Source organism: Panthera pardus, unplaced genomic scaffold, assembly GCF_024362965.1.
Source record: "Panthera pardus isolate Hobbes unplaced genomic scaffold, ASM2436296v1 HiC_scaffold_15, whole genome shotgun sequence".
Classification (NCBI taxonomy): Eukaryota; Metazoa; Chordata; class Mammalia; order Carnivora; family Felidae; genus Panthera; species Panthera pardus.
The window spans coordinates 60,475,630-60,501,142 of record NW_026526710.1 but is presented as its reverse complement, the minus strand read 5'-3'; the positions used below and the strand labels follow the sequence as shown (position 1 = coordinate 60,501,142).

Below are 25,513 nucleotides of genomic sequence, written 5' to 3'. Positions count from 1 at the left end.
TGCCACACTCCTGGGAACCAAAAGCAATTTATGTCCCTACTCCTCACTAGACAGGCGACCATACCCCCTGGCCCCGCAACAGCTCTGGCATTGTCCTTTATTTTGTAAAAAATGTATCTTATGCTGCACCATCCCACCTGGACTAGAAGATACTAGACAACAAGGTTGGGATCTAAGAGTCGTCTTTGTTCCCAACAGATCTCTCTCCAGAAAGGTTTTGAGAAAGTTCATAAAATATATGTGAGAAGAGGAAGGAACTAGATGAAAAAAATGGTGAAGAAGGAGAACAAATTTACGGATAATGACATGATTTCAGCGTTTCCTACGTCTTGCATTTGTAGGTGTTTCTAAATACATGTTGTTTGACCCAGAAATTATCCCAACACTACCTGGTCTGGACTGCTGTTTGCTCTGGGTTTACCTATAGACACTTAAACTTTACAAATGACTTCAGCACAGCACAGCTGGAGTGCCCGCGCTCGGGAAGTGTGGCCGGCCGTGAGTGTCTTTTGCATCCTGAGCAGCAGGTTCTAAATGGCAGAGGGAGCATGGGAGAAACTTATTCTCAAGTCATTTCTTATCCCCCCCTGCCCCTCCCCCCCCCCCCCCAGAGAAGCAGGACCAGCAAATCCAGGACACAATGTTCCTCTGCAGTGTGTTCCGAGCCCACAACGTTGTCGTTTGGTAAACAGTCAGACAAAAAGCACCAGATGAGAGCCCAAACTCACACTGACCCTGAACGTCATTTGGGGGGCACCCTTTGTGACAGGCGTTCCCTAGATGTAGAGCCAAGAGGCAAGCTGGCGCATAGTGTCGCGTCTCTCTCACTGCCTGTCCTTGCCAGGGGAGTGTGGGGTTGGGTAGAAGCAGGAGGCAGTGAGGCGCCTGCATTTTTAGCTCTCAGATGCGGTCATGCAATTATTCTGCTCCATTTAAAAGCTCATTGTTTCTCCTGCACACATTAGAATGGCGAGAGAATCTCCATCCCCGCCATGACTTTTATCAGATGCCTTCTTTCCATGCAGCACCTTCTTTCCAGATTTTAGTTTAAACTCAGGTCACATTAAGGTCCGTCATGTAGATCTCTTATCTCCACAGCCAGTGTCTAAGGATGAGCAGGCTGTGCACTGAACAAATGCACCACGTCTAAAGTGATACCACTAACATCCTAGACATTTATGTATTCATTGCAACAAAACTGTTGCAGAGGGTATTAAAGTGTCTTGAGGAAAGGGTGTCAGGATGCCTTTGCACGAAGGGGCCATGTCAGCTAGCAACGGTCCTGCTGGTGTTTTGTTTCTCCAGGATTGAAAAAAAATCCCAATGAAAGACAATAGGAAAGGGGGTGGGAGTAGAATCTTTGCAATTTCTTGAGTAGACTGAGGAAAGGATTGAAGTGTTGGGGAAAATGAGGGCTGGGGAGTGGCACGGCCCTGTTTCCCTAACTCTCTCTTGAGACTAATTTAAAGCTCATTCAATTGTTTCCTCACCATTAAAGATATTGTGATATTGGCTCCAAGCTTGGGGAGTCGAGCTTTATTTTATAATTGGGCCCGGAAGAGAAAGTGGGATGACCTGGCACCACCATTGCCCACGGGGCTCTCTGGGTCAAGGGCTGCAGGCTCTTGCCAAAGACATCAGCCACCAGAGTCTGAGTGGGACGGGTGAGGTCACTTCCAGAATCGGGATTACTCACTGGAGAGCATCACAGAGAGACCTGGCAGGAATGTCGCCAAGAAACTGCAAGGGATGGTGTGGACGTGTTAGGTGAGGCTGCCCTCTGGAGCTCAGGAGGTGGCAGCTGGCTCGGGCTCCTCACGCTTGTCCCAACTGGAGGCTTGCTGAGTGCTGGCTGCACAGTTTTGTGGTTTTCAGAAATGCACACTATTACCATCCTTTGCCTCATACCAACTGGCAGCCGAGAGCTAGAGAGGGATGCAGAATCTTCTGGCCCTCACCCGTCTTTCTGTTCTCCTCGCCTCTTCTTTCCCCACTGTTGGCATCTGCCAAGTTGGGGTGGGGGCCAAAGGCAGAGAGTCTGGGCCTTGAGAGCAAACTAACCAGCTCCGCTACCTATCTGCCAACCAGCTCAAAGGCGGACCTTACTGCATTTTCAGTTGAGCTGATTAGTTGAGCTATTATGCTTTAACTGGCCACAGATTCACATCAGAGCCTTAGCAATCCTCAACTCGAAGCCTTAACTCAAACCGTAGCAATTCTTGGCATAAGAAACGCAGTTGTGCAGGCATACCACGACAGACACGGGGGAGAATTCCCGTGCAAGTCTGACACTGCACCTTGTTCTTAGAGAATGAAATTAATTCCATGTTTCATTCAAAACCAAAATTAAATCCAGTGGAGAAGGCTTTATATGTTTTTGGTGCAATATCTCTCGTTAAAACTTAAAAAATATCACCTAAGCATTATAATGCCATTGTTTTTTGTACATAGCTATTTGAAAATAAAAAATTTCAATTTCTTACTTAAAACAAGATGTAAAAATGGCAATAGACTAGAAGAAGAGTTCACAATTAATCACAAACTCTTGTGTTTAAAGAAAGCATGGCAATTCTCAGCACTATTGTAATCCTTAGTTGGAAAAACACCCCAATGATGTTGTTTCCAAGTGGAAGAAGCCAGGTTAGGACTCAGCTTCTTGGAACCTTGGCCAATGTGACAAAGTGGGCCAGGGGAGCCTGGATGGTTGTGGAAAAGTTCATCCTCTTTGCAGAAAAACACCTGAGATAGAGCTCAGGCAATGTCATCTTTGAAGATGAAGGTCTGTGGGTTCATAATTAAAGCCACACAAAATATTAATGATGGATGAATTAAACACTGTTGAATTAGGGGGAAAAAATCCAGTAAGAAATTTAAACAAACATACTGATAAGTGATGAGCAAAACAACATCCCCATGTGGACTCTTAATATTTGACATCACTCGGAGTTTTGACTCCTCTTGACTCATACTTTTGCAGAATCTGGGGTTTACAGACTCTCAGAGACGGAGCCAACTGCCGTGTAATGCTGACCACCAATTTCTCAATAGCTTCTCATCCCCAAAATTTTAAAGGGCAAAACTAGTTTTAAATTAATATCTATTGCAGACTTGTAATAAGTCTGTAAAGGTGTAAATCTGGAAGTTGTAAAAAGTCACCCAAAGGCAGCTTTGGGGGCAGGTGGAGGACCCAGAGTTTTGCTTGGTTTAGAATCTGAGATTTCCATGTGAAGGGTTGGTGGGAAGTCTCAGTCCTTCATCTTGATGATGGCAAGAGATGATGTGCCAAGTGTCTTAGAAAAGCTTTAAACTTTTTTTTTTTTTGCTTCAAACAGATTGCTCCATTTTTTCCTCCACTTGGTGCATTTCATCCTATTATTAAAAAAACAATTCCAATCCTAAAAATAAAATCCCAACACAAGGTTTCCTAATGGACTAGTCCCTTTTGTGATGGTAGCTTTATACTAGGTGAAAGCTTTTCTCCCATCATTATCCCTTCCCTTAATCCCAGTGTGAGTCCCCACTTGTCTGCTCAATTTGGGTTTCAGATTTCCTTGTCCATGGGACCCACCCCATCTTCCTTATTCCATCCATTCACTCATCTATCCATTGTCTAGCATATGCTAGGATGACTTAGAGATAAGTCAAGGACTTCGGTTTGGTGAGTTTTTCTTTCTGAATTTTCGCCTCAGGTACTAAAATTATAGTACTTTAGCATCGGCTGACATTTTCTGCTCTTTTCTACGTAGTTTTCCCTGGCAAGCACCTCCATCCTACATCCTCTCTGGTCTTGCTTCACCCTAATATATCATCTTGTGTCTAGCTGGATTCTTGGAAGGAGTCCTGGAGTAGGAATTGAGAGGTACTAGTTCTGATGAGAATGGACTTCAACCATAAGCTTCTCAAATTGTCTCACTTATTAGAAGGGGAGCGGGACTAGCTCAGTGACTCTCTCCCTTATCTGCACATTGGAATTGCTGGGGAGCTTGACGAAACACTGATAGTAGAGTCTGATGTCATTGGTTTGGGATATGGGAGCTTTAAAAGTCTTCTTGATGATTCTAACATGCCAGCAAGTTTGAGAACCACTGGACTGAATTCGATCCTACTTCCTTACCCTGTAAAACAAGGACATGTGTCATAGTGAGATGGCTTGGAGTTTGGAGTTCGACAGATCAGATTCTAATTCCAGCCAGCTATCCCACCCTGGGGAAGATTATTTCACCTTTCCAAGCCTTAATTCCATTATGAAATTTATGGAGATCAACAATACCTACCTTGCCAAATCCGAAGATTAAGCAAGATCATGGCACACGAAAGACACTTAGGGAAAGGTAATCTTTATCTTCACTTGCATCTAAAACAGTTCTTACCTCTGACTTCCTTATTTCTGCCAGTGGTGCCATCACGGCCTCAGTTCTTGGGCTCAACAAGTGCTTGCTGAGTGAGTAATGGATGGTGGATCTGACCCTCCTCACTTACGAATAAGTGGGGAAGGTTTAATTTCATTCACTCTTACCAATGTTCTCAAGTCTTTAAAGTGTCCGCAGACCAGCAGCCTCAACATCCCTGGGAACTTTTTTAGAAATGAAGAATCTCAGCCCCACTCAGCCTGCTGGAATCAGAATCTGCATTTTAACCAGGTCCCCAGGGGACTTGCATGCACATTAAAGTTTTGGAAGCACCCTCTCAAACATCCCTGTCCTTGAGACTCAGTGAAAAGGGATGGATTCAACCCCCCCCACCCCCCACCCCCGAGCGGCGACCGTTTACGAATTCCAACGTCTTGGTTGGAGACGCCATGGAGAGCCCAAGTGAGTCATTGTGCCGGTCCAGCTGGCAGCATGGAGCATGCTGTCACAGGCTGGGCCACGCCGCTGGAAGGCAGCATTCCAGGAGAAGCTTCATCATCCCATTAGACTCCATCAGGCCACTCCATCGAGCCTCACCCTCTGCCTGGTGTCGATTGCTTCACATGGGCTTGGTGAGTGCCTCGAGGCCCGCAGTCACCGCAGAGAGATTATCACAGGTCACGAGAGGGGGAAGCTTGCACGCACAGGGGCAGGTTCCTCCTGCCTGGGGAGCCCAGTAGCGGCACCTGTGGTCCGGCCAGAGGCCACTGCATCCTGCCCACCCACAGGACGAACACCCCCACACTGCCAGAGCAGCGCCCACCCCCCAGGGCTCAGGATCTTCCCCGAGCTGTTTCCTTGGGGGCCCCCACCACTTGGTTCTCCATCTGGGATTCCTTGGCTTTTTTACCCTGGGGGTCCTGCAGTAATTCCCCCACCCCACCCTGGTATACAACTGCTTTGGCTGAAAGGCAAAAACACCCGTGTGGAACTGTACTTTTTATAGCCTACCCTACCCAGTAGACATGTTGAATACACTTTACAAACTATACCTGCCTTCCCGTTTGCTATCCCTCCTACGCGGGGGCAGGGGCAGCTACATTGTCCTTCACTGGGACTCATTGTCTGAGAGAAGGTGACTCTCAGGCCAGGACTACAGTCACAGCACACATCTCCCAGAGTGTTTCTCTTTCTCTCACAGCATTGACCATTTTCTGTAATTACATAATCATGTGAGCTTTTGCTCCATTGAGTTTGCCCACTAGACTGCAAGCTTCCTGAGGGCAGAGTCTGGGCTATGTTGTTCGCTGCTGTAGCCCCAGTTTTGAGCTCAGTGTCTGGGTCATAGAGATCCTCAATAGCTCTTCATTGAGTATATGGATGAATAAATGGGTGAATGAGCCTGTGACCGTGGGGACTTGACGGGCTGGGGTGAGTTCTTGTATGGTACTGAGATAGTTTTGTGTCAAATACAGCCCTCAGAGTGGCATCCTGCATTATGACTGGGACATGTAGTCCAGGGGGCAGGGCCCCTGCCCTCTGGGACACACATGGATGGCCCTTATTCATTTGCTTCTGCCACAGGTCAACCAGCCATAGGCACCAAGCACCCAGCACTCTAGCTTACAGGTCAGCCTTTCTGGTCAGAGGCTCTGGCTTGACTCTAGGACTGTCTTAAAATCGGGGAGGATTGAGCCCCATCTCCAGGCATGCAGGCTGGCCAGTTCTTGGGTCACTGAGTCATCCTGAGGAGGGGTGAGCCGAAAGGAAGCCTGCACCCTCGGGGTCTCCATGGTGGAGATTGTGATATAAGACATCCCCAATCCCAGCTATCAACCTGGGCTCACCCTAAACCCAGGAGGCCCGGGCTCTCCAAAGATTGGGGGTGGGGCATGGCTGACTCCTCCTTTCTCTACATCCCAGGTCTGAGGCTGTATACTCATGACGCCTTGCCCATTCGCTGCTCTCCTGCTGACCTCAGACTTAGCATTCTCTCAGGCTGTAGGCCATGCTCTGAGGCACCCCCCTCCCTCTAGTTATCTGCCATTTATTCATCCCCAATTTCCCATCCTACCGTACGAAGGTAAGTCCTCATGACTGTAGTGGATGGCACAAAGTATAAGATAGTTCTCACATCTGGTGCAGCGGTAAGACACAGGAGAGCATTAGTGTCAGGTTCAAGGCTGTATGTGATCACTGGTCATGCTATGAGCAGAAAGGAACTTTTCCTTCAGCACAGAAGGGATGTGTAATATCATTAACCCACAAGAAAGCCCATCATGCAGTCTTCCAGGGAGGGACAAGATGCCTGTCAAGTTTAATCAAGAACTGGCAGCTTTTAGGGCTCTCTTAAATGATACAAGATGATGTGCAATGAAGTGTTAAATTGTGAGCAGACACAGCTTAGAGCTAGAAGACTTTGGATACTATCAGTGGTGTCTGGAGTAGGCAGACGGGGCTTTACTGAAGGTAGGGGCCTCATAGGGCCCTTGACATCTGAGCAGCGTTTGGTGAAGGCAGGAAAAGACGGAACAGCCTTTCAGGAAGAAACCTGAGAGTCAGCCGAGAGAAACATGGCGTGTTGGTGGGCTGCGAACAGCCTCACGATTGCACGGGAGGGTGCGTGCTGTGGGTCACAGGTCCAGCCCCCACTCGGGTCCCCAAGGAAGGCAGTGCTCCATCTGTGCAAGGCATCCAGACTGACGGTGTCCTCTGACATGGGCTTCCCCCGATAGGAGACACTAGCCAGGCATTGAATCCCTTCTGAAGGACTCCGCATCAGAAGGACAGATGAGAAAAATGCTACGTTATAGAAGAAAAGATGGGCCTATGAACCTCTCTGGCCATTTCAAATAGCAAAATTATGCTCTAAGCTCTAAAGATGGGCAATATGAACTAGAGTATATTGGGGTCCCTTGTGTAAAGAATTTAAGTGATAACTATAAGTAACTGTAAGCAAACAAAACACATAGTTTTATTTGCCTTTTTAAAATTTGGGAGAAGTAAGACAAATCTGATTTCTGTTTCCTCTGCGTTTATTTCTGTGATTCTCTGTAATGACAGGAGGTTTCGAAAACTTTCTACAGATCAGAAAGCTCCTTAAATGTGGTGGCTGCTTGAGAGCTTCCGCTGGTGAGGACGTTTCTCTCACCAAGAAGCAGTTTTAAAAGCAGAGCTAGCTGACTTGGAATTTCTATCTGTTGCCCCTCTTCTCCCCATCCGGCTAATATCCCCAATTCTGCCTGCTTTCAGATCAAAGCTACCAGCAAGTAAGAAATGATAGCTGTCACCTTAAGAAAGTCACAAAAATACCTGCCAAGTCATTAGGATTAAAAAAAAAAATTCTTTATAACTTGGGGCTTCTTTGGAAACAGGGCTGTTGGACCAGGCTCTCTAAGCCTCTGCCAGCCCTAACCCTCTCCAGCTGGGGGGTTTCTTACAGAACTGCTAACAAGGAGGACATTTTTCCTGCCAGAGAAGCTGACATCCCAGACTTACAGGGAGAGGGACTGAGGCATTGGAATTCACCATATGAGAGTTGTAGAGGTGGCGTTGAGGCCTGAGGGAAAGATGGGGTCTACTTGTTCATTGACTAGGTTTGCAGACAGTGTCCAAAGCCAGACAAATGAAGAGATGTAGCTCTAATGTAATAGGAGACGAGGAGCCATTGAAGGTGTGTGGAAAGAACAGCGTGATGATTAAAGCCACATTTAGGGAGGATTGGCCGGGAGTGCTTCACGGAGCCTGAAAGCCCAAGCTAGGGAGGCTGGCGGGAGTTCACAGGGCCTGAACCTGAAGCAGGGCAGGGTCAACGGGAAAAGGCTGCACATATGAGATAGTCTGGAAGGCAGAAGGGACACAGATAGGCACGGGGTGAAGGTTGAATCAATCAAAAATGGCGTCCAGTGTTGGCAAGGATGTGGAGCAGCCAGAACTCACATCCGCTGCTGGAAGAAATGTACCTATAACTGCTTTAGGGAACTGCCTGGCGGTCTCTGCTAGAGCAGGCATCTGCACTGCCCAGCAATTCCTTCCCAGCAACATGCACAGACGAAAGACGTGCATCCATCACACCAAAAGACACGCACCACAAAGTTCGGTACAGTACGGCTCGTAACAGCCCCAGATAGGAACTAGCCCGATGGTTCATCAGTGGTAGAGAGGATAAATAATGATCTATTTGTGCCTCAAGAGAATGAGTGCCTGACAACCCTGGGCCATGGTAGGGATTCATCTCACAGCATTGAGCAAAAGAAGCAAAACACAAAAGAATAATAATAGATTGTATAATTCCATTTACGCAAGGTTTGAAACAGGCTAACCTGAGTGAGAGAAATCTGTATGTCAGCCACCACTGGAAGGGGAACAGGAAGGTCTTCTGGGGGCAGATGACGTTCTGTGTCTCGATCAGCATGCTGGTTACCGGGGTGTGTTAGTTTGTGAAAATCCACCAAGCTGTATACTAACGATATGTGCACTTCAAGGGAAGTCTATTACTCTTGTTTTTTTTTTTAATGTTTATTATTTATTTTGAGAGATTGAGAGAGAGAGAATTCCAAGCAGGTCTTATGTTTTCAGCACAGAGCCTGATGCAGGGCTCAATCCCACAAACTGTGAGATCATTACCTGAGCCAAAGTCGAGAGTCAGACGCTTAACTGACTGAGCCACCCAAATGTCCCAATAAGTCTATTGCTCTTTAATAACAATTTTGAAATGACAATCTGAGGTAGAGCAAAGGCAGGTAAGGTCCATTTTGTGGCAAGGAGCTTGAGATGTCTAGACAGGTCAGTGGAAATGCCCAGGATGCAGTTGGAGATGGAAGACTGGTCTGGGCAAGAGTGCAGGTCTGGAGACACTGAACTTGGGGCTTGTTTACCCAGAGGTGATGGGGAAGATGAGAGCCTAGTGGCTATTGGGGGCTGTTGGAACCAGCATCAGGCCCCGTGAGAAGGCGCAGGGAGGGTGAGGAGTGAGCAGAGCCGTTCATCAGAAGTCACTCAGCACAGGGGTGCCTGGGTGGCTCAGTCGGTTAAGCATCCGACTTCAGCTCAGGTCACGATCTCGCGGTCCGTGAGTTCGAGCCCCGCGTCAGGCTCTGGGCTGATGGCTCAGAGCCTGGAGCCTGCTTCCGATTCTGTGTCTCCCTCTCTCTCTGCCCCTCCCCCGTTCATGCTCTGTCTCTCTCTGTCTCAAAAATAAATAAACGTTAAAAAAAAAAAAAAAAAAAAAAAGAAGCCACTCAGCACTTCACTGTGCTGGGACCCGCTGCTTGGCTCTGTCCTTTGGGACTTCTACTTTTCTGGGGTGGAGGGCGGATGCTTCTTCATCCCTGCAGGTGGCATCGCCTTTTATTAAAAGGCGAGGAAACAGAGGGGTGGTGAGGCAAACTGTTCGGGGCTGGTGGGCGGTAGAGCCAGGAGCCAGCCACGCCATCCACCTCCAAGGCACGTGGTACCTTTGACACTGTGGCTGCCGTTAACACAGGGCATCAAGCCGCCTGGGCAGGTGGACAAGCCCCACAGAAGACCCTTGAAGGTCAGCCTGAGGGGGTAGTAGGCGACGTGCTGCCCGGCACTCCTCCCTGGAACACAGGGGCCTCTCGAGAGAAGAGGAATGTGCTGGAATATGGGCACACACAGAACAGCCACCCAGGCTCGTTGTCCCACTTGTGGGCTGCTGGGTCTGTGCTTTTCCTGTAAGCACGTTAGGTCAGAAGTTCAGGGTACCATTCTAACCCCTGTGTGATGCTGGGGGCCAAGGCAATATGTCGATAACAGAGCCAGTACACTTCCTCTAATGGAAAATACCAGGGCAGTGGGGACTACCAAACACGCCAACAGGAAACATCAAGACAGCTGCAGAAATGCAGAAGAAAAATGTATATTAAGACATTACACACACACACACACACACACACACACACACACACACACACAAACCAAGGTCCCCACCACAGACTCTTAACCATACACGGAAGGGCAGGAGGGGCAAAGTAGCTGGTTGGGGCAAGCTGAAGTCCCTTCACTAAGGCTCCTCTACCTATTTTCAGGATGCCCCTCTGAAATGGGGTGCTTCTCCACCCCTCTGCCCACCGGCTCTGTGATGTGGGGTGCTCCTCCGCCCCCCCTCCATCCTTAACTCTCATTGCTCCTCAGTGGGATGTCACATGGGTGTGTCCGTTCCCCCAGGGTGGAAGTGCCCAGGACAAGTGGTCCTCATTCCCACCTCAGTGCCTTTCCCTATGCTATTACTTCTAGAAAGATGTTCTCAGGAGTCAGATGGATCGAAATCCTGGTTCTGGGGCTTCTGAGCATGATAGATTGAAGATTTGGGACAAGTCCTGTTAGCTCTCCTCAGCTCCCTCTTCTTTCAGATAGGATGACACTCTCAATGGTCTCCCTGGGGGATGGTATATGGGAAGTCCCTGGCAGAGATGGGCACAGAGTTGGTAGGTGATCAACAACAGCTGCTCACGACCTCACTTCCATTAACTTATCCTGGAATGTCCTTATAGCCAACGTGAGCTTGTTCTTCAAACGTCATTAGTGGTTTCACTCAATTAGATGATGTACCTGCTGCCCCTGATCCTGGGTCAGCTCTAAAGCTCAGGAGTGCCCACTGTGGGGTGCAGGTTAGCTGAGGGCCTGGGTGTTGCGCTGCAAAGGGACACAGTGCCTCCAGATCCTCAGAGTGGCTTCCTCGGGGGCCTCTGGCTTCTGTACCTTCTAAAATATCTTGGAAAAGCAAGTATCTGCTTGCATATTTGAAATTTGATGGGTCATTTTTGAAATTATGAGTTTAAATAGAAATGCACTTTTAAATACAATTGTTGAGGGGCTTCTGGAGGCTGCTGACATTCTGTTTCTTGATCACATGAGTATGTTCACTTATCAGAAATTCGTTTACAAAGTATTCACTTATGATTGTCTCACTTTTCTGGATATATGTTAAAAATAGATTTGTTGTAGGGGCACCTGGGTGGCTCAGTCGGTTGAGCATCTGACTTTGACTCAGGTCATGATCTCACAGTTCATGGGTTTGAGCCCCACATTGGGCTCTGTGCTGACACCACTTAGCCTGCTTGGGATTCTCTGTCTCCCTCTCTCTCTGCCCCTCCCCCTCTCATGCTCTCTCTCAAAAATAAATAAAACATAAAAAAAATATTTGTTGAAGGCTTTCTGAGCTCTGCCACTTGACCTCATAGCAGGCATCCCAGACTGAAATGGAGTGACTGCTGGCTTGGCATGAGGGCATTGAGTCAGAGCCTAAGATCCGTGGAGGGGTCAATTTTAAGGCCACCTCTGGTGGGCAAAGAGATCCCATTAGCCTGTTTGTTACAAAGCAGATAAAAAATGTCGGAGTTGAGGTACCATGGAAATATTGAGGAAGGAAACTTAACTTTGCCTTAAGAATCAAAGAACTCTTCTCAAAAGATGCCAGTGACACTTGGACTGGGTATGGAAGACTGAATAGGAATATTTCTGGTTGGAAAAGGGAAGAAAACGATGATGAGAGTAGTATGAACAAAGACAGAGTAAAATAAGGTGTATTGTGTCTGAGGCTCAGGAAGTATCCTAATGCGGAAGAGCTTAGTGAGTATGTGTGTATGTGTGTATGCGTGTGTATTTGTGTGTGTGTGTGTACGTGTGTGTGGCTGGTGAGAAATGAGGCTAAAGATGTAAGGACATCCTCTAAGGCCTGTGAAGCACTTTCTCAGAACTGTCTGGAGAGCTGGGGGGCAGAGGCTGACAGGTGCCTGGGACCAAGATGGCTCTTCTCTTTTCCTCCTTTCTTTTCCCCAGCTTCACTGCCCACCGGTTTAGTCAAAACGAAACTTAGATTTGTTCATTATGAAATTAATTATAAATAATAATAAAATAAGTACTTTTATAAGCATTTTATAAAATTCATTTTTCTGTCACTTACACACCTACAAAAACTTAACAGGTTTTAGCAAATAACAATTTCTCTAAAACACAATCACAGTGTACCTAAGTCTAAGGTCAAGTTCCTGAACCCATCCTTTCGAGAAGTCCTAGCTCATGAGGGTCTCTGAAGTGGGGTGTATCCGCTGAACATCAAGTTCTAGCATTCACGCGGGCTGGGGAGAGGGCAGGCCACGCACACCTACCTCATTGCAGAGATGATCCAAAATTTCAGAACTGAGTATTCCTTATTTGGCTCTATTAAGTTCATGCTCCTAAAGCATAATAAAGTTAAGAAATACACATTTTGGCCACTCAAGCTTCTGGTTTCCTAGCAGTGCAAATCACTGCCTGTGGTAGAACAGTAGTAGCCAGGAGCTGATGGAGGAGCGTTACCGCAGTTATCTCCTTTCACTGTTGAAAGCACAGCAATAGCCAAGTTCGTATTTTTCCTTGTTAGGAGGAGAAACTTGGGCTCAGAGGCATTAGACAAACTCTCCAGGACTCTCAAGTAATAAGTGCTTTTTGCTTTTTAGCAGTCGTGCACCCTCCTGTGGCCTGACATCCTTTGGAGAACCGGTAAGGTGAGGGACGGCCTGAGATTGGGAGACCATCCTGAGTGGACAGCCTGCCTTGGAAGGGGAGGGCGGCTTGGCTTTGGAGATGCTCTGGTGCCCTCTGGTGAGAATCTGGAGGTATCGCAGGGCAAGGAGTACTTCGTGTGTTGAAGTTCAGTGATCATACCCACACATGGGATGAGTCAGCGTGAGAAAGGGCACAGAGGTGGGCAGCGAAGCTGGGGAAGAGAAAGGAAGACGAGACAGGAAGAGCCATCTTAGTCCTAGGTGCCTGTCAACCTCTGCCCCCCATCTCTCCCCAGACAGCTTGTCTCTCTCCTTTAATCCAAGGATGAGCAGTGGTTCTCAAGCCTTGGTGTGAACAAGAATCACAAGAGCTGGGAAGGCAGCATCTGGGCTCCAGCTGCAGAGTTCTGATTACTAGGTCTGAAGGGGCCACAGTGATCTGCATTTTTAAACTCCATTCAGGTGATTCTATGCAGGTGGTTCTTGGACCACCTCGATTTTCAAAAAACCTTACTGTTTAATATTAATATTAATCTTAAAAGTAGATTAAAGTTTATCTAGGGCTGGAGGGCTTGGGGAGAAATGGAGAGTGATTGCTAATTGGTACAGGGTTTCTTTGGGGTCAATGACGATGTTCTAAAATTGATGGTGGTGATGTTTGCACAATTCCATGGAACTGCATACTTAAGTGGATGAATTGTCTGATAAAATGTGAATTTCATCTCAACAAAAGTGTTATAGAAAAATTCTTATAAATTCCTTCCACCATAGAAGCCATGGGAAAATCACAAGAATTGGGTATGAAAAGAAATCTTTATTTTTAAATTGCACCTTCCCACTAAAAGAAGAACCATTAGCTGCCCGAGCTGAAACGGTGGTAAGGACTTACAGTTTTTGAAAATATATTCTTGGAGAAAAGACAGGCGAAAAGTTCTCCTTGGACTAAGTCTATTAACATGCCCAGTACCATTTAAGGCAGCTTAGCTGACACTATTAACAGTATTTCACCTTACAGTTTCCAAAACGTGTAAACATGTGTTTACAGTAACCTCTGAGGCAGGCAAGCCAGGGATTATAATCTCCATTTTACTGGTGAGAAAACAGGTTCAAGACAGGAAATACCTTGCTCAGGGCCACGATTAGGAAGAAAAGGGACATGGGCTTGAGGTTTTTGGATTCCATGTCTGTTTACACTACTGTGGCTTCTTTCCATTGTCAATAACTGTCCTCTACCCCGAGAGGTCTCCGTGCACTTTATGATGGTCAAAAGCTGAGTCTCCTTTGTTTACTTTCCTTGGCCAGAAGACCATAGCCAGGCTGATTGCTGTCATTGGTCCCTTGTCTGTCTTGCCCACCCTTAACAAACTAACATCTCCAAATGATCTCTGTCTTCAAGTCCCGCTCCTGCTCTAGAGCCTTCAAAGGCAGTCACGGGGGCTTGGGTGTGAATTGCAGCTGTGAGATTTACCAACTGGGTATCTGTGAAGATGCCACTTAATGTATTATATCTCTGGGCATTTGACCTGTAAAATGGGAATGAGATGTTCAGCCGGACAGGACTTACAAGATGTAGCTGAGTTGTTACGTAAAGCGCGGGGCTTAAGGCTGCGTCCATCCCACCCAGTTCTACTGGCTGACATTGTATCGCATCCAAGGGGTTCTGCTTGTTCGCCAGGTTGTAGCAACCTCTTCCCCTTCCAAAAGATGTTTCAAGCACACAAGGGTCTGCATCACACAGCTTGGCAGCTGGTTAACTTCCAATGAGTTTTCTGGTGTCACCTTCTAAATGAAGGTGGATTGTCAGTGGATTACAGAATAAGGGTCAGAAAACGTGGGGTTCTATTCTAAAAATCTAGACTTACTGAATCAAAATCTCTTGGGGGTGAAAAAAAATCTCTTATGGTAGACAAACCTTAAATCTGCATTTCCCATAAGCATACCCCCCAACCTACCTCCTCCCCCCATTCTTACATACACAACAGCTGGTGCCCAGTGAGCTAAATTCTAAGCAGGTAGAGACCAGGAGGGTTCCAGGGTCTTTGCTCCTACCACATCACTGAGCACACTTTTACGTACCTAACAGGTACTTATGTTGGTACTCGTGTGATTGAAAAGTAGGTACCGTGCTGAGCTGAAGAGTTCTCAAACCCACCTGCAGCAGAAGCATCTGGAAGGCTTGTTCATATGGTTTGGCCATGCCCACCCTCAGAGTCTCTGAGTCAGTAGGTCCAGTGGCACCTGAGAATCTGCATTTCTACCAAGTTTCCCCAGTGATGCAGTGCTGCTTATCTGGGGACCACACAATGTCACCATAAAATTTGGCTGGGAGATCAGAAGCATCAGCATCACTCGGGCACTTACAAATTTCAGCAGCTCAGACCCACCTGCGACTTACTGACACACAGCTGGCATTTACCTAAGACCCTCAGGAGATCTGGGTGCACATTCAAGTGCAGGAGGGGTCACGGTGTAGTTCCTTTGGACCTCGTGACAAACCTAGAAGGCAGCTTCCACTATTACTCCCATTTCGTAGGTGAGGAGATGGAGGCTGGCAGAGAGATGGCTCGATGCAGAGTCACGCAGAGGACATGGCCAGCAGCAGGGCTGGGACTGGAATCGGCTCTGCAGACACCCAGCCCTCACCCTTAACACTCAGACACTGTTTCCCTCTCCCCACGGAAGCCCTCCCAGCGCCTTCCTTCCTTCAGATAACAGTCCTATGAGCCCAAACAAGCGAATCAAGCTGCAAGGAAACCCTGCACCCAGCCATGTACTTGAACCCAAGACTATGTTGTGTCCACATAATTATGAGATGAGGTCCCTGGCCTCAGAATTTGCCGCCTCGTTGAGGAAGTATGAGTATGAACTCATCCCGATGAAACTAGCAATAGCAGACTCCATAAAATTAGGTGTTAAGTCCCATGGTCAATCTCACATTTGATATTAAAATTATAGCTTGCTTAAAGAGTATGGAGGCTACTAAGAAATTTATGCCAGATCACGTCACTGGGTGTCTTCCTGGCTTGTTCCAGACCCTGCACCGTGGAGCCTGGGTATGCTGGGGTTTCAGAATGGCAGATGCCACCTCTCTCTGGGTTTCCCTCTTCCCTTGGGTACGTGCCTTCTCTTTGTGAGGTCCCTTTGTGTATATGGAGCTCATGTTGCTGTCTTCTGCTGTCACAGGGGAGGGAGGAATTAGAAAAGCAGAGGAGGAGCTTTGATGCTGTTGCCATGGGAGAGAGAGCGCCAGTCTCCAGCAAGAGCCCAGTGCAGAGCCAGCTACATAATCCACAGGGTCCAGTGCAAAAAGTATTAAGATTTTTGAGATAGCGATAGAATAGCATTAAACCAGATGTGAGGCCCATGTAACTGCATGGCTCCCAGAAGGCTAGCCCTGGTCCAGGGGGCTGGAAACAGGACAGACAGTACATCACTTTAACTTGCAAATAACCTGCCTGTCAGGGGACCCGGTGGTCTGTGGAGGCGAGGGAAGGAGGCAGGACCAGAGGATAGGAGATAGTGCGGGGGGGCGGGGGGGGGGGGAGTGCTGTGTATAGTTAGGTTTGCTCCAGGGCAACTGTATCTGCCACTCTCTGCCTGCACCCAGGGGAGAGGCCGAGGCCCAAGGATGGATGCGTCCCCACCCCTCTCCACAAGGGGCTCAGTCTGTTCCTGTTGAGGTCCTGGAGCCAAGGCCAAGGAGCCAAGGTGGGGACCCAGGAGAATGGGAAGACGGCAGCCCAGGAATTGCACTGGGTCCTTCTGCCCCGGCCCCGGGGTTCCCCTTCCTTCCCCACCAGGTCCTCACCTCAGTCTTGGTTCCTGTGTTCTCTGTGGAGCTCTGCACCCGGGCTGCCGGAAACTAGCTGCGGGTCAATGTCTCTCTCCGTTCAGCAATCAGACGGGCCGAATGTAATCCTTTGTGGGGCCAGGAGCACAGCTGAAATGTGTCCAGCTCCAGAGGGTAAGAATTGCCAACTCTGACCCTGGGGATGGGGACACCTTCCTTTGACAAAACAATGCTGCCTGGGGTTCCTCCCATCTAATAAGTCTTCAGAGAATCTTCCCGCTGCAGCTTCCCTGTACTTACTATCCTCAAGGGCGCTGGCTTGCCGCCCAGCACTGGTGGCCCCGAGCGTCCCTCTCTACCTCCACTGCAGGGGCGTCTGTCCTTGGCTGCACCCTTCGGGGAGCTTTGAAAACTACTCCTGCCTGTCCCCCCACCCCAACATCCTGTTGGAGCCGGTCTGGCCACCAGGATTTTTAAATTCTCTGCTGCCCAGTTTGCTCACCTCCACCCACATGACCCTCGTCGCCGCAGCTGCTCAGGCCACACTACAGGTGACACTTGCTCTCCAGCGGTGGATCCTCCTGACTCAGACTGACTCCTGGAGAAGCAAGTGCTGGGGAAAGGAGTGGGAACTACCTCTGTCTCTGTCCCATTCTGGCCCCACCTCCCGAGGGGAGGAGCCTCAGACCTCCACCCAAACGTGCCTGTTGTTTGCCTGCTTCCTGTTGTGGGACCACCTGGCCGCCTAGCACCTGCTCTCCCATATTTCTTTGTGTTCTGCTTTTTCTCCATCTTCTTTATCTCTTGCTTCAAATGTCTCCCTGGCTTCGGCTTTCTGCATGCAGGTCTCCAGGGAGCGCCTTTTCTATCCTGCCACCTCCTCACCTGTTTGTCCACCTGCGGCAGCAGCTGCTGCCAGCCCTACCTTCCAACCCCTCCCACTTTCTATCCCCGCCCTGGGTGGGGGGGGGGGGCGGGCAGCCCTGGACCCCATGCCCATACCTGGTCACACAGCACACCTGCACGCTCACACAGCACACTTAGCACGCCTCTCCGCCCTGACCAGCGGCTGTCCCTGTGGCAGCACCAGGGAGACCCCCCTGCCTAGAGCAGCATTGTGAGCAGAGGTGCTGCTGACCCCGCTGCTTCCTTTCTAGGGCCTAGGCTGCGTGCTTTGCAGGTTTCCGGGGCCAATGCAAAACCTTGCTTGTCTGCTCAGCCTCCTGGGCCAGATGTTTCCTGTTTAGTGGTTTCATTTTTTTAAAAATCTAGTCTCTTTTTGGGGTGCAGGGCTGGGCCCCAACAACACTGAGGAAGAGGCACACATCACTTCTGAGGATTCTCTGTGCCTCTCGCACATACCCCTCCTACCTCCAGGCACCCAGGGCTTCTCGCTGCACCCTTGCTGGACCTACTGCTTCTTACCAAAACCCTCTGGGAACTGAGGATGGTGAGGGCTTAACAGCCTCTAGAAATGATTCTGATTGGAGACAGGTTGGACACAGACACTGTAGTTGTTTTTTCAACCCTGGATGCACAGTGGAATTGCACCAGGAGCTTTAAAAAATACCTGTTCCCAGGCCCCTGCTGACTTAAGTGGTCTGGGGTGGGACCTGGGCCTCAGAATCAGGTGATTCTCATCCAGTCGGGGCTAAGCACCCTTACGCAAGGATCTCAAAATCTGGACCTTGACCCAGCAGCATCTGTATGATCTGAGAGTTGCTAGAAGTTCAGATTTTTGCTACCACCCAAATCCACTAAATCAAAATCTTCAGGGTTGAGGGCCAGGGATCTGTGTTTTAATGACTACTGTAGATGATTCTTCTATGCACAAGAGTTTGCAAACCAGGGCATTATAACCTGCAAAGCAAGGGAAAGGGATGGCCAGAGGCAGCATCCTATCTCTGAGTCTACACCAGTGGTTTTCAAAGTGTGGTCCCTGGATCAACAACAGCATCACATGGGAGCTTGTTAGAAATGCACATTCTCAGGTCTGGCCCCAGACCTATTGTATCAGACACTCTGGGGGTTGGACCCAGCACTGTTTAACAAGTACTGTAGGTGAACCTGATGTGTGTTCAAGTTTGAGAGCTACTGGTCTGCCATCTACCTGCCTCACCCAAGACCATTACATGATTTGGGTCTAAACCATGGAGACTCTATAAGGAAAGGATGGTAGAAAAAACATTTGTAGAGGCTTGAAGTTATTACCCATCAAATGATGATATACTTCTGGTCAGATGGTGTGTACTATTCTGCAGAGTTCCTTCTCCGAGGACTATGCAGGGAGTATATGTTGGGAAGGAGTTTCAGAGGCAAGATTCAGGCAGCTGGCCCGCCTGAGATTCTGTGTGTCCATTATGTGTATGTGGTTCTATGTGTGAAACAGATCACAAGATCCAGCCGGAATGAGTGAGTGGGCTCTGTAGAGGGAGACAGAGCGGGGAGAGGAGGTGTTTCTATTAATCAATCATTTCCCAGGGCCAATATGTGCCTATCAGTGGCTAGTTCTCTGAAGGAAAGACACGAAACCCAAAAACAATTGCATGTGTGTATATATAGATGTACTTACATATGTGAGCATATTAGTATGTGGGATATATGTCTGAATGCATAAATGCATGTGTATACGTAGGCAGTTGTATCTCTTTGCTCATGCACATGTGTATGTACGTACTCCTGTGGTAGTGTGTGGTATTATGTATCTATGTGTGAACACGTGTGCATGTATGTGTGCATATGAATGTGTGTGTGTGTGTGTGCGTTATATGTGTGGGTGTTTACATTAGAACCACTATCCTCATAGGACTTACAGTCTATTTGGAGAAAAGACCCACATAATTGAAACAAAGAACAACTGTGCAGTACCCTCCACAGTAGTGACCTTGAGGGATTAAGGAAACAGGGCGTCTCGGGGAGTTCATTTTGAGAAAGTTTTCCTAAAACAAGTAAGGTAGGAGAGGAAGGAAGGAGGACAGTCCAAATGGTGAAATGAGGGAACAGCCTTAAGGTACCCCACTTGGGTCACACCTGAGCTATGTCCAGTGTCCAGCCAGTCCTTTCCTCAGCACCTTGAAGCTAAGAAAAGGTTCTGATCTGGCCCCTCTGGCCTGAACACCACATTTTAAAGAAAACCAACGAGAAGATGTCCAGACTTTCCTGGGCATTTCTGGTCACTGGGACTCGAGGAATCGGGATAAGAATGGAAGGTAAGAGTGTGAGCTCCTCTATCTGCATCCCACACTGATGGATTCTGGCATGGACTAGTTACATTCCAGTTCTTATTTAGCCTCTACATCAACACTGCTCTTAGGAACCATTCTCATTGTGTAGATTAGCCCCAGCCAGTAAGGAACAGAGAAGGGCTGGATTCAAAACCAGGTCCATTTGACTTCAGAGCTGGGAACTTTCCACACCTAACCTCCTGGTTGACTCGCCAATTAGGTTTGATGACTGTGGGAGGTTTTGTGAGTTTATCATCTCGGGGGTCCCCACTCTTTGTGAGCCCAGCTGATAGTCTCCACACCACCGCTTTCATTCTCAGGAATGTCTTTTCTGTCCCACCTTTTTGCAATCTCTGTAACAACAAAATTTCCCTTTCTTTCCACATTTTATCTGAGATTCTAAAACATTCCAAAGCAGAAATGCATAACGTGTTCATTACTGTTGTTATGCTCGGGATTACAATGTTCCTGTAATTTGGAGGCAAAGCACAGAATTATTTTAATATATAAAAATTATATTTAATATGTTAAAAATACATATTTTAAGTTATAAAATATGTATAAACGCTTTCAAGTGTTGGTGCAGACAGAATGGAGTATCTTGGGGCTTTGCAGACCCACCCTGCCCCAATTCTGGGGTCACTGGGAAACTGTCAGAGGTTCTGACAGGCTGAGCAGAGCACATGCTAAGCCCCAGTTCAGATTTTTTCTAGCAGAGCTGAGTTACCCATGTGGCTTAGTTCCTGCATGTTATCTTCATCGGCCCAGGAGAGGTGCCTGTCTTCATTCTTCTTGAGTGTATGAAAGTGTATATGTTTTTTTCATTTGTATACTCCACTATCATTTCTCTTTTTTGCTTGTGTGAGTGCTTACAAACGGTCTATTGTTGTTTGGTGCACATGCATTTTTATTTATGCAAATGATATTGATAACAAATGCCATATTTGGTTTTTTTATTTATTTTATTTTAGAGAGAGAGAGAGTATGTGAGTGATGGGGGAGAGAGGGGGAGAGGCAGAGCGGGGGAGAGAGAGAATCTCAAGGGAGCTCCATGCCCAGTGTGGAGCCTGATGTAGGGCTCATTCCCACAACACCCAGCTCATGATCTGAGCCAAAATCAAGAGTCGGCACTCAACCGACTGAGCCACCCAGGTGCCCTGAAATGTCACATATTTAGTTTTAGCCCAGCACCGGGTTTTTAAGATCTGTCGACATTGCTCTGTCTGTGGTCCTGGGCATTTACCTGCTGTGGGGACTGAACACACGCCCCACTCTGCTTAGCCTCTGGCTTCTCCAGCTCTCCCACCCCAGTCAATGCCGTGATGAAGAGCCTGCCTCGTGACCCATGTGGGAGCGGGGGTACTTTCCCTGAGAACTTTTCCCTGAGAACACACTCTGGAGGGGAGTTTCTAGGTCACAGAGGGTGGATAGACTTTTTTAAATTAAGTATAATGTATTGTCAAGTTGGCTAACACACAGTGCAAACACTGTGCTTTTGGCTTAGGGAGTAGATTCCAGTGATTCATCGCTTAAACACAACATCCAGTGCTCATCCCAACAAGTGCCCTCCTCAGTGCCCATCACCCATTTTCCCTCCTCCCCCCCCCAACAACTCTCAGTTTGTTCTCTGTATTTAAATGTCTCTTATGGTTTGTCTCCCTCTCTGTAATGCTTTTTGCCCCTTCCCTTCCCCCATGGTCTTCTGTGAAGTTTCTCAAATTCCACATACAAGTGAAATCATATGATATCTTTCTCTGACTGACTTATTTTACTTAGTGTAATACCCTCCAGTTGCATCTACGTTGTTGCAAATGGCAAGATTTCATTCTTTTTCATTGCCGAGTAGTATTCCATTGTGTGTGTGTGTGTGTGTGTGTGTGTGTGTGTGTATACCACTTCTTCTTTATCCATTCATCTAATGCCACTAAATACTGAGGACCTGCTCTCCAAGTGCTGCACCAGCCACTTCCTACCAGTGCTTTATGAGGATCCCATGCTTGTTTTATGGTGTAATAAATACATGGTCTGTGTTGCAGGTGTTCTATGGGTGCTTAAGGAAAATGTGTGTTCTCTGTTTGGATTTTTGGAGGGGGGGTGTTGACTGGGAGGGTTGATAATCCTACATGTAAATAATAGCTCACACTTATCGATCCTCTTGTTATATGTCTATAAACTCTGTTCACCTTTTGTTCTTTTGATATATCAGTTTCTGAGGTTTTGGTAAAAGCTGCAATTATTGATTTATTTATTTCTCCCTGAAGTGCAGTCAATTGCTGCTTGATGTATTTAAGGTTGATTGTTTATGCACATATGTGTTTATGATAATTTGTGTATGATAATTATGTACTCTTCACTCTTCTCCTATTCCTTTTTACATCATTCTTTGTTTTTTTTTTAAATTTTATTTAAACTAAACAAAAAAACCCAATTTACTCATTTCTCCCACTTCCCACCTTTCACCTCTGGCCATCACCAATTTGTTCTGTCTCTATGAGCTTGCTTTTTTTTTTTTAATGTTTATTTTTGAGAAAGAGAGACAGAGCATGAGCAGGAGAGGGGCAGAGAGAGAGGAAGACACAGAATCTGAAACAGGCTCCAGGATCTGAGCTGTCAGCACAGACAGTGGGGCTCGAACTCATGGACCATGAGATCATGACCTGAGCCAAAGTTGGACGTTTAACTGACTGAGCCACCCAGGTGCCCCTGAATTTGCTTTTTTAAAAAAATTTATTTAGTTTTGGATTCCACATATAAATGAGATCATATGGTATTTGTCTTTCTCTATCTGACTTATTTCACTTAGCATAACACCCTCAGCATCCATCCATGTTGTCACAAATGACAAGACCTCATTCTTTTTTTTTTTTTAATGTTTATTTATTTTGAGAAAGAGAGAGAAAGCAAGCTCACATATGCGCACAAGCAGGAGAGGGGCAGAGAGGGAGAGGGAGAGAGAGAGAATCCCAAGCAGGCTCTGCACTGTCAGAGCAGAGCTCAGCATGGGGCTTGATCTTACCAACCGTGAGATCATAACCTGAGCCGACATCAAGAATCAGATGCTTAACTGACTGAGCCACCCAGGCACCCCGATCTCATTGTTTTTTATAGCTGAATAATATTTCACTGTATATCCATTCCATATTTTCTTTATTCATTCATTTATCGATGGACACTTAGGTTGTTGCTGTGTCTCAGCTTTGTAAATAATGGTGAAATGAACATATGGGTGCAGATATCTTTTCGAGTTAGTTTTTTTTGTATTCTTTGGGTAGATACCCAGAAGTGGGATTGCTGGATCATAGGATAGTTTTATTTTTCATTTTTTTGAGGAGCCTCCATACTGTCTTCCACAGAGGCTGCACCAGTTTGCATTCCCGCCAACAGGGCATGAGGGTTCCCTTTTCCCCACCTCCTTACCAGCACTTATTGTTTCCTGTCTTTTTGATACTAGACATTCTGGCACAACTAGACATTGTGGTTTTGATTTGCATTTTCCTGATGATTCATGATGTAGATCGTTCTCTGTTTTTTAACTTTTTTTGCCTTCAATTTCACTTTTTCAAGGTATTATGGTTGATGCCCTAAACTTTTTTTTTGGTCCACATTTATTTATTTATTTGAATTTTTTTTTAAATTTTTTTTTAACGTTTATTTATTTTTGAGACAGAGAGAGACAGAGCATGAATGGGGGAGGGTCAGAGAGAGGGAGACACAGAATCTGAAACGGGCTCCAGGCTCTGAGCCGTCAGCACAGAGCCCGACGCGGGGCTCGAACTCACGGACCGCGAGATCGTGACCTGAGCCGAAGTCGGCCGCTTAACCAACTGAGCCACCCAGGCGCCCCTTGAATTTTTTTTGTATTTAAACATTCATGTCTTTTGTTTTAACTTTTTAAGTTTATTTATTTATTTTGAGAGAGAGAGAGTGCTCGCGCACATGAGCAGGGGATGGGCAGAGAGAGAGAAGGAGAGAGAGAATACCGACTGAGACACCCAGGTGCCCTTATGTCTTTCTGTTTTAAATGTTTTTCTTGAGAAAAGCAAATGGTGAAGTCTTTTCTCAAAAGTGCGACTGAAGGGTCTCTGTCTTTCAGTGGTAAATTTAATAGTTAACATTTTTTTTATTTTGCTCAATTGCTGTCATATTATGACTAATTTCTACTTTCTGGGTTTTTTTTTTGTTGTTGTTGTTGTTCTTATTGTCTTTTTGCGGGGGAGGAATTTTTTCTTTCTTTGCTGCTTTCCATTGGAAAGAGAATTTTCTTTTAGTTCAAAAATTCTAATTCTAATTTTGTTCTCATGGTGGTTGCTCTTATCACTCATTTTATTCTTTGTGGAATTTTTAGACATATCAATTTCTGTACAAGCCAAGTACTCTAACAGGCTCTCCTATCTCTTTTGTCTACCTCTCCCCTTGCCAATCATTTAATATTCCACTTTTGGTTGTCACAGTTACATTTGTTCTATTTTCCCCCCGTCGGTCCCAATGAACAACAAACACTACCAAGGTATTTGATCACCTTGCACTTCCTGTGTCCCTTGCAACATTTCCTGGATTTGTTCCTAGTTGCATACTTCCACCTGGTGTGTTTTCAGTGTCCGACTCTGTGGGTAAATCTTCTGAGCTTTTGTTAATGCCTGGGAACATGATTGTTATCCTTGCAGATGCCTCCTGTGTGTGGAATGGCATCTATGTGGCATCACAGAATCGAATACATTGGCTTAGTCTCTGAGCCTCGGGTCTGGAGCCCTACCGCTGTCCTCATTCTTCCCACCAAACTGGCCTGGTGGTGGTGTGCTGGTAAGCTGTCTGTCTGGGGAAAAAAGGTCCAGATTTATAGTTTGCTGCGGGAAATACTCCCCTCCCCTTGAAGCTGACTTCAAGCCATTGGTGTGATGGGATTGATGCACTCATTTGCACAACTGGCTGGTTGTGTTGGAACTGGTGGGACCTGACTCCCTCTCTTTGTTGATGCCTAATTGAGATGCTGAAATCCTGTGGCCATCATGTATTTTCATACATTGAATTCTTTTATCCCATCCATTTCCACCTTGCTTGGTATCCTGGGCCAACTCAATTTTCTTTGTAGATGAGGATATTGAAATACTTAGAACAGCTGAGGGGATTTGTTAGTGGTCACTAAGCAGAATGGTATGCACATGGAGGGTTTCCTGTTCTAATAAACCCAGATTATAACACTTTGGTGGAAAATACACGAAAAGTGCTATTTTAATGGTTCGATGTCATCACGTAGAGGTTTTGGGGTAGCTGAGTGAGCTGTGAGCAGAAACAACCATCTGGGGAAATTCCTGGATGCCTGATCTTCAGAGAGCCACAACTCCATGGTCATTAAAATATAGCTTGAGACCTTCTTGGCCGCAAGGTGTGATCCCAAACTCAGAGGTAGCCTCTGGAATGTGACTCATTCCCCTTTCCCATGTGCGGGATTTGCTTCCAGTGGGAAGTGTTCCATTTTCCTGGAGAAGTCATAATGGCTAGATATGATCTGGTAGAGAAATAGGCAGACCAGTGCTCTTGGGGTGGCAGAAAATGTCTGGGATCTCAGGGAAGACAGAGAAAAGAAAAGATAAATGCAGACACCGGCTTTTCCCAAATAATGGATTTTGGCCAAATGTAAGT

General features: G+C 46.9%; 1 protein-coding gene across 3 annotated transcripts in view; it reads right to left on the bottom strand.

Annotated features, from left to right (window-relative positions):
- The window catches only part of LOC109275778 (urea transporter 1), a 53,153-nt gene extending 36,318 nt beyond the window's left edge, over positions 1-16,835 (bottom strand). Inside the window, exon 1 of one of the 3 annotated variants that reach the window (XM_053902655.1) lies at positions 16,668-16,835. The gene's annotated coding sequence lies outside the window, so the exon portion shown is untranslated. Of the gene's footprint in view, positions 1-4,370; positions 4,588-16,667 lie in introns of those variants that run through there. The other 2 variants (XM_053902654.1, XM_019464171.2) reach the window with 2 other exon arrangements.
- Positions 16,836-25,513: the final 8,678 nt, after the last annotated feature.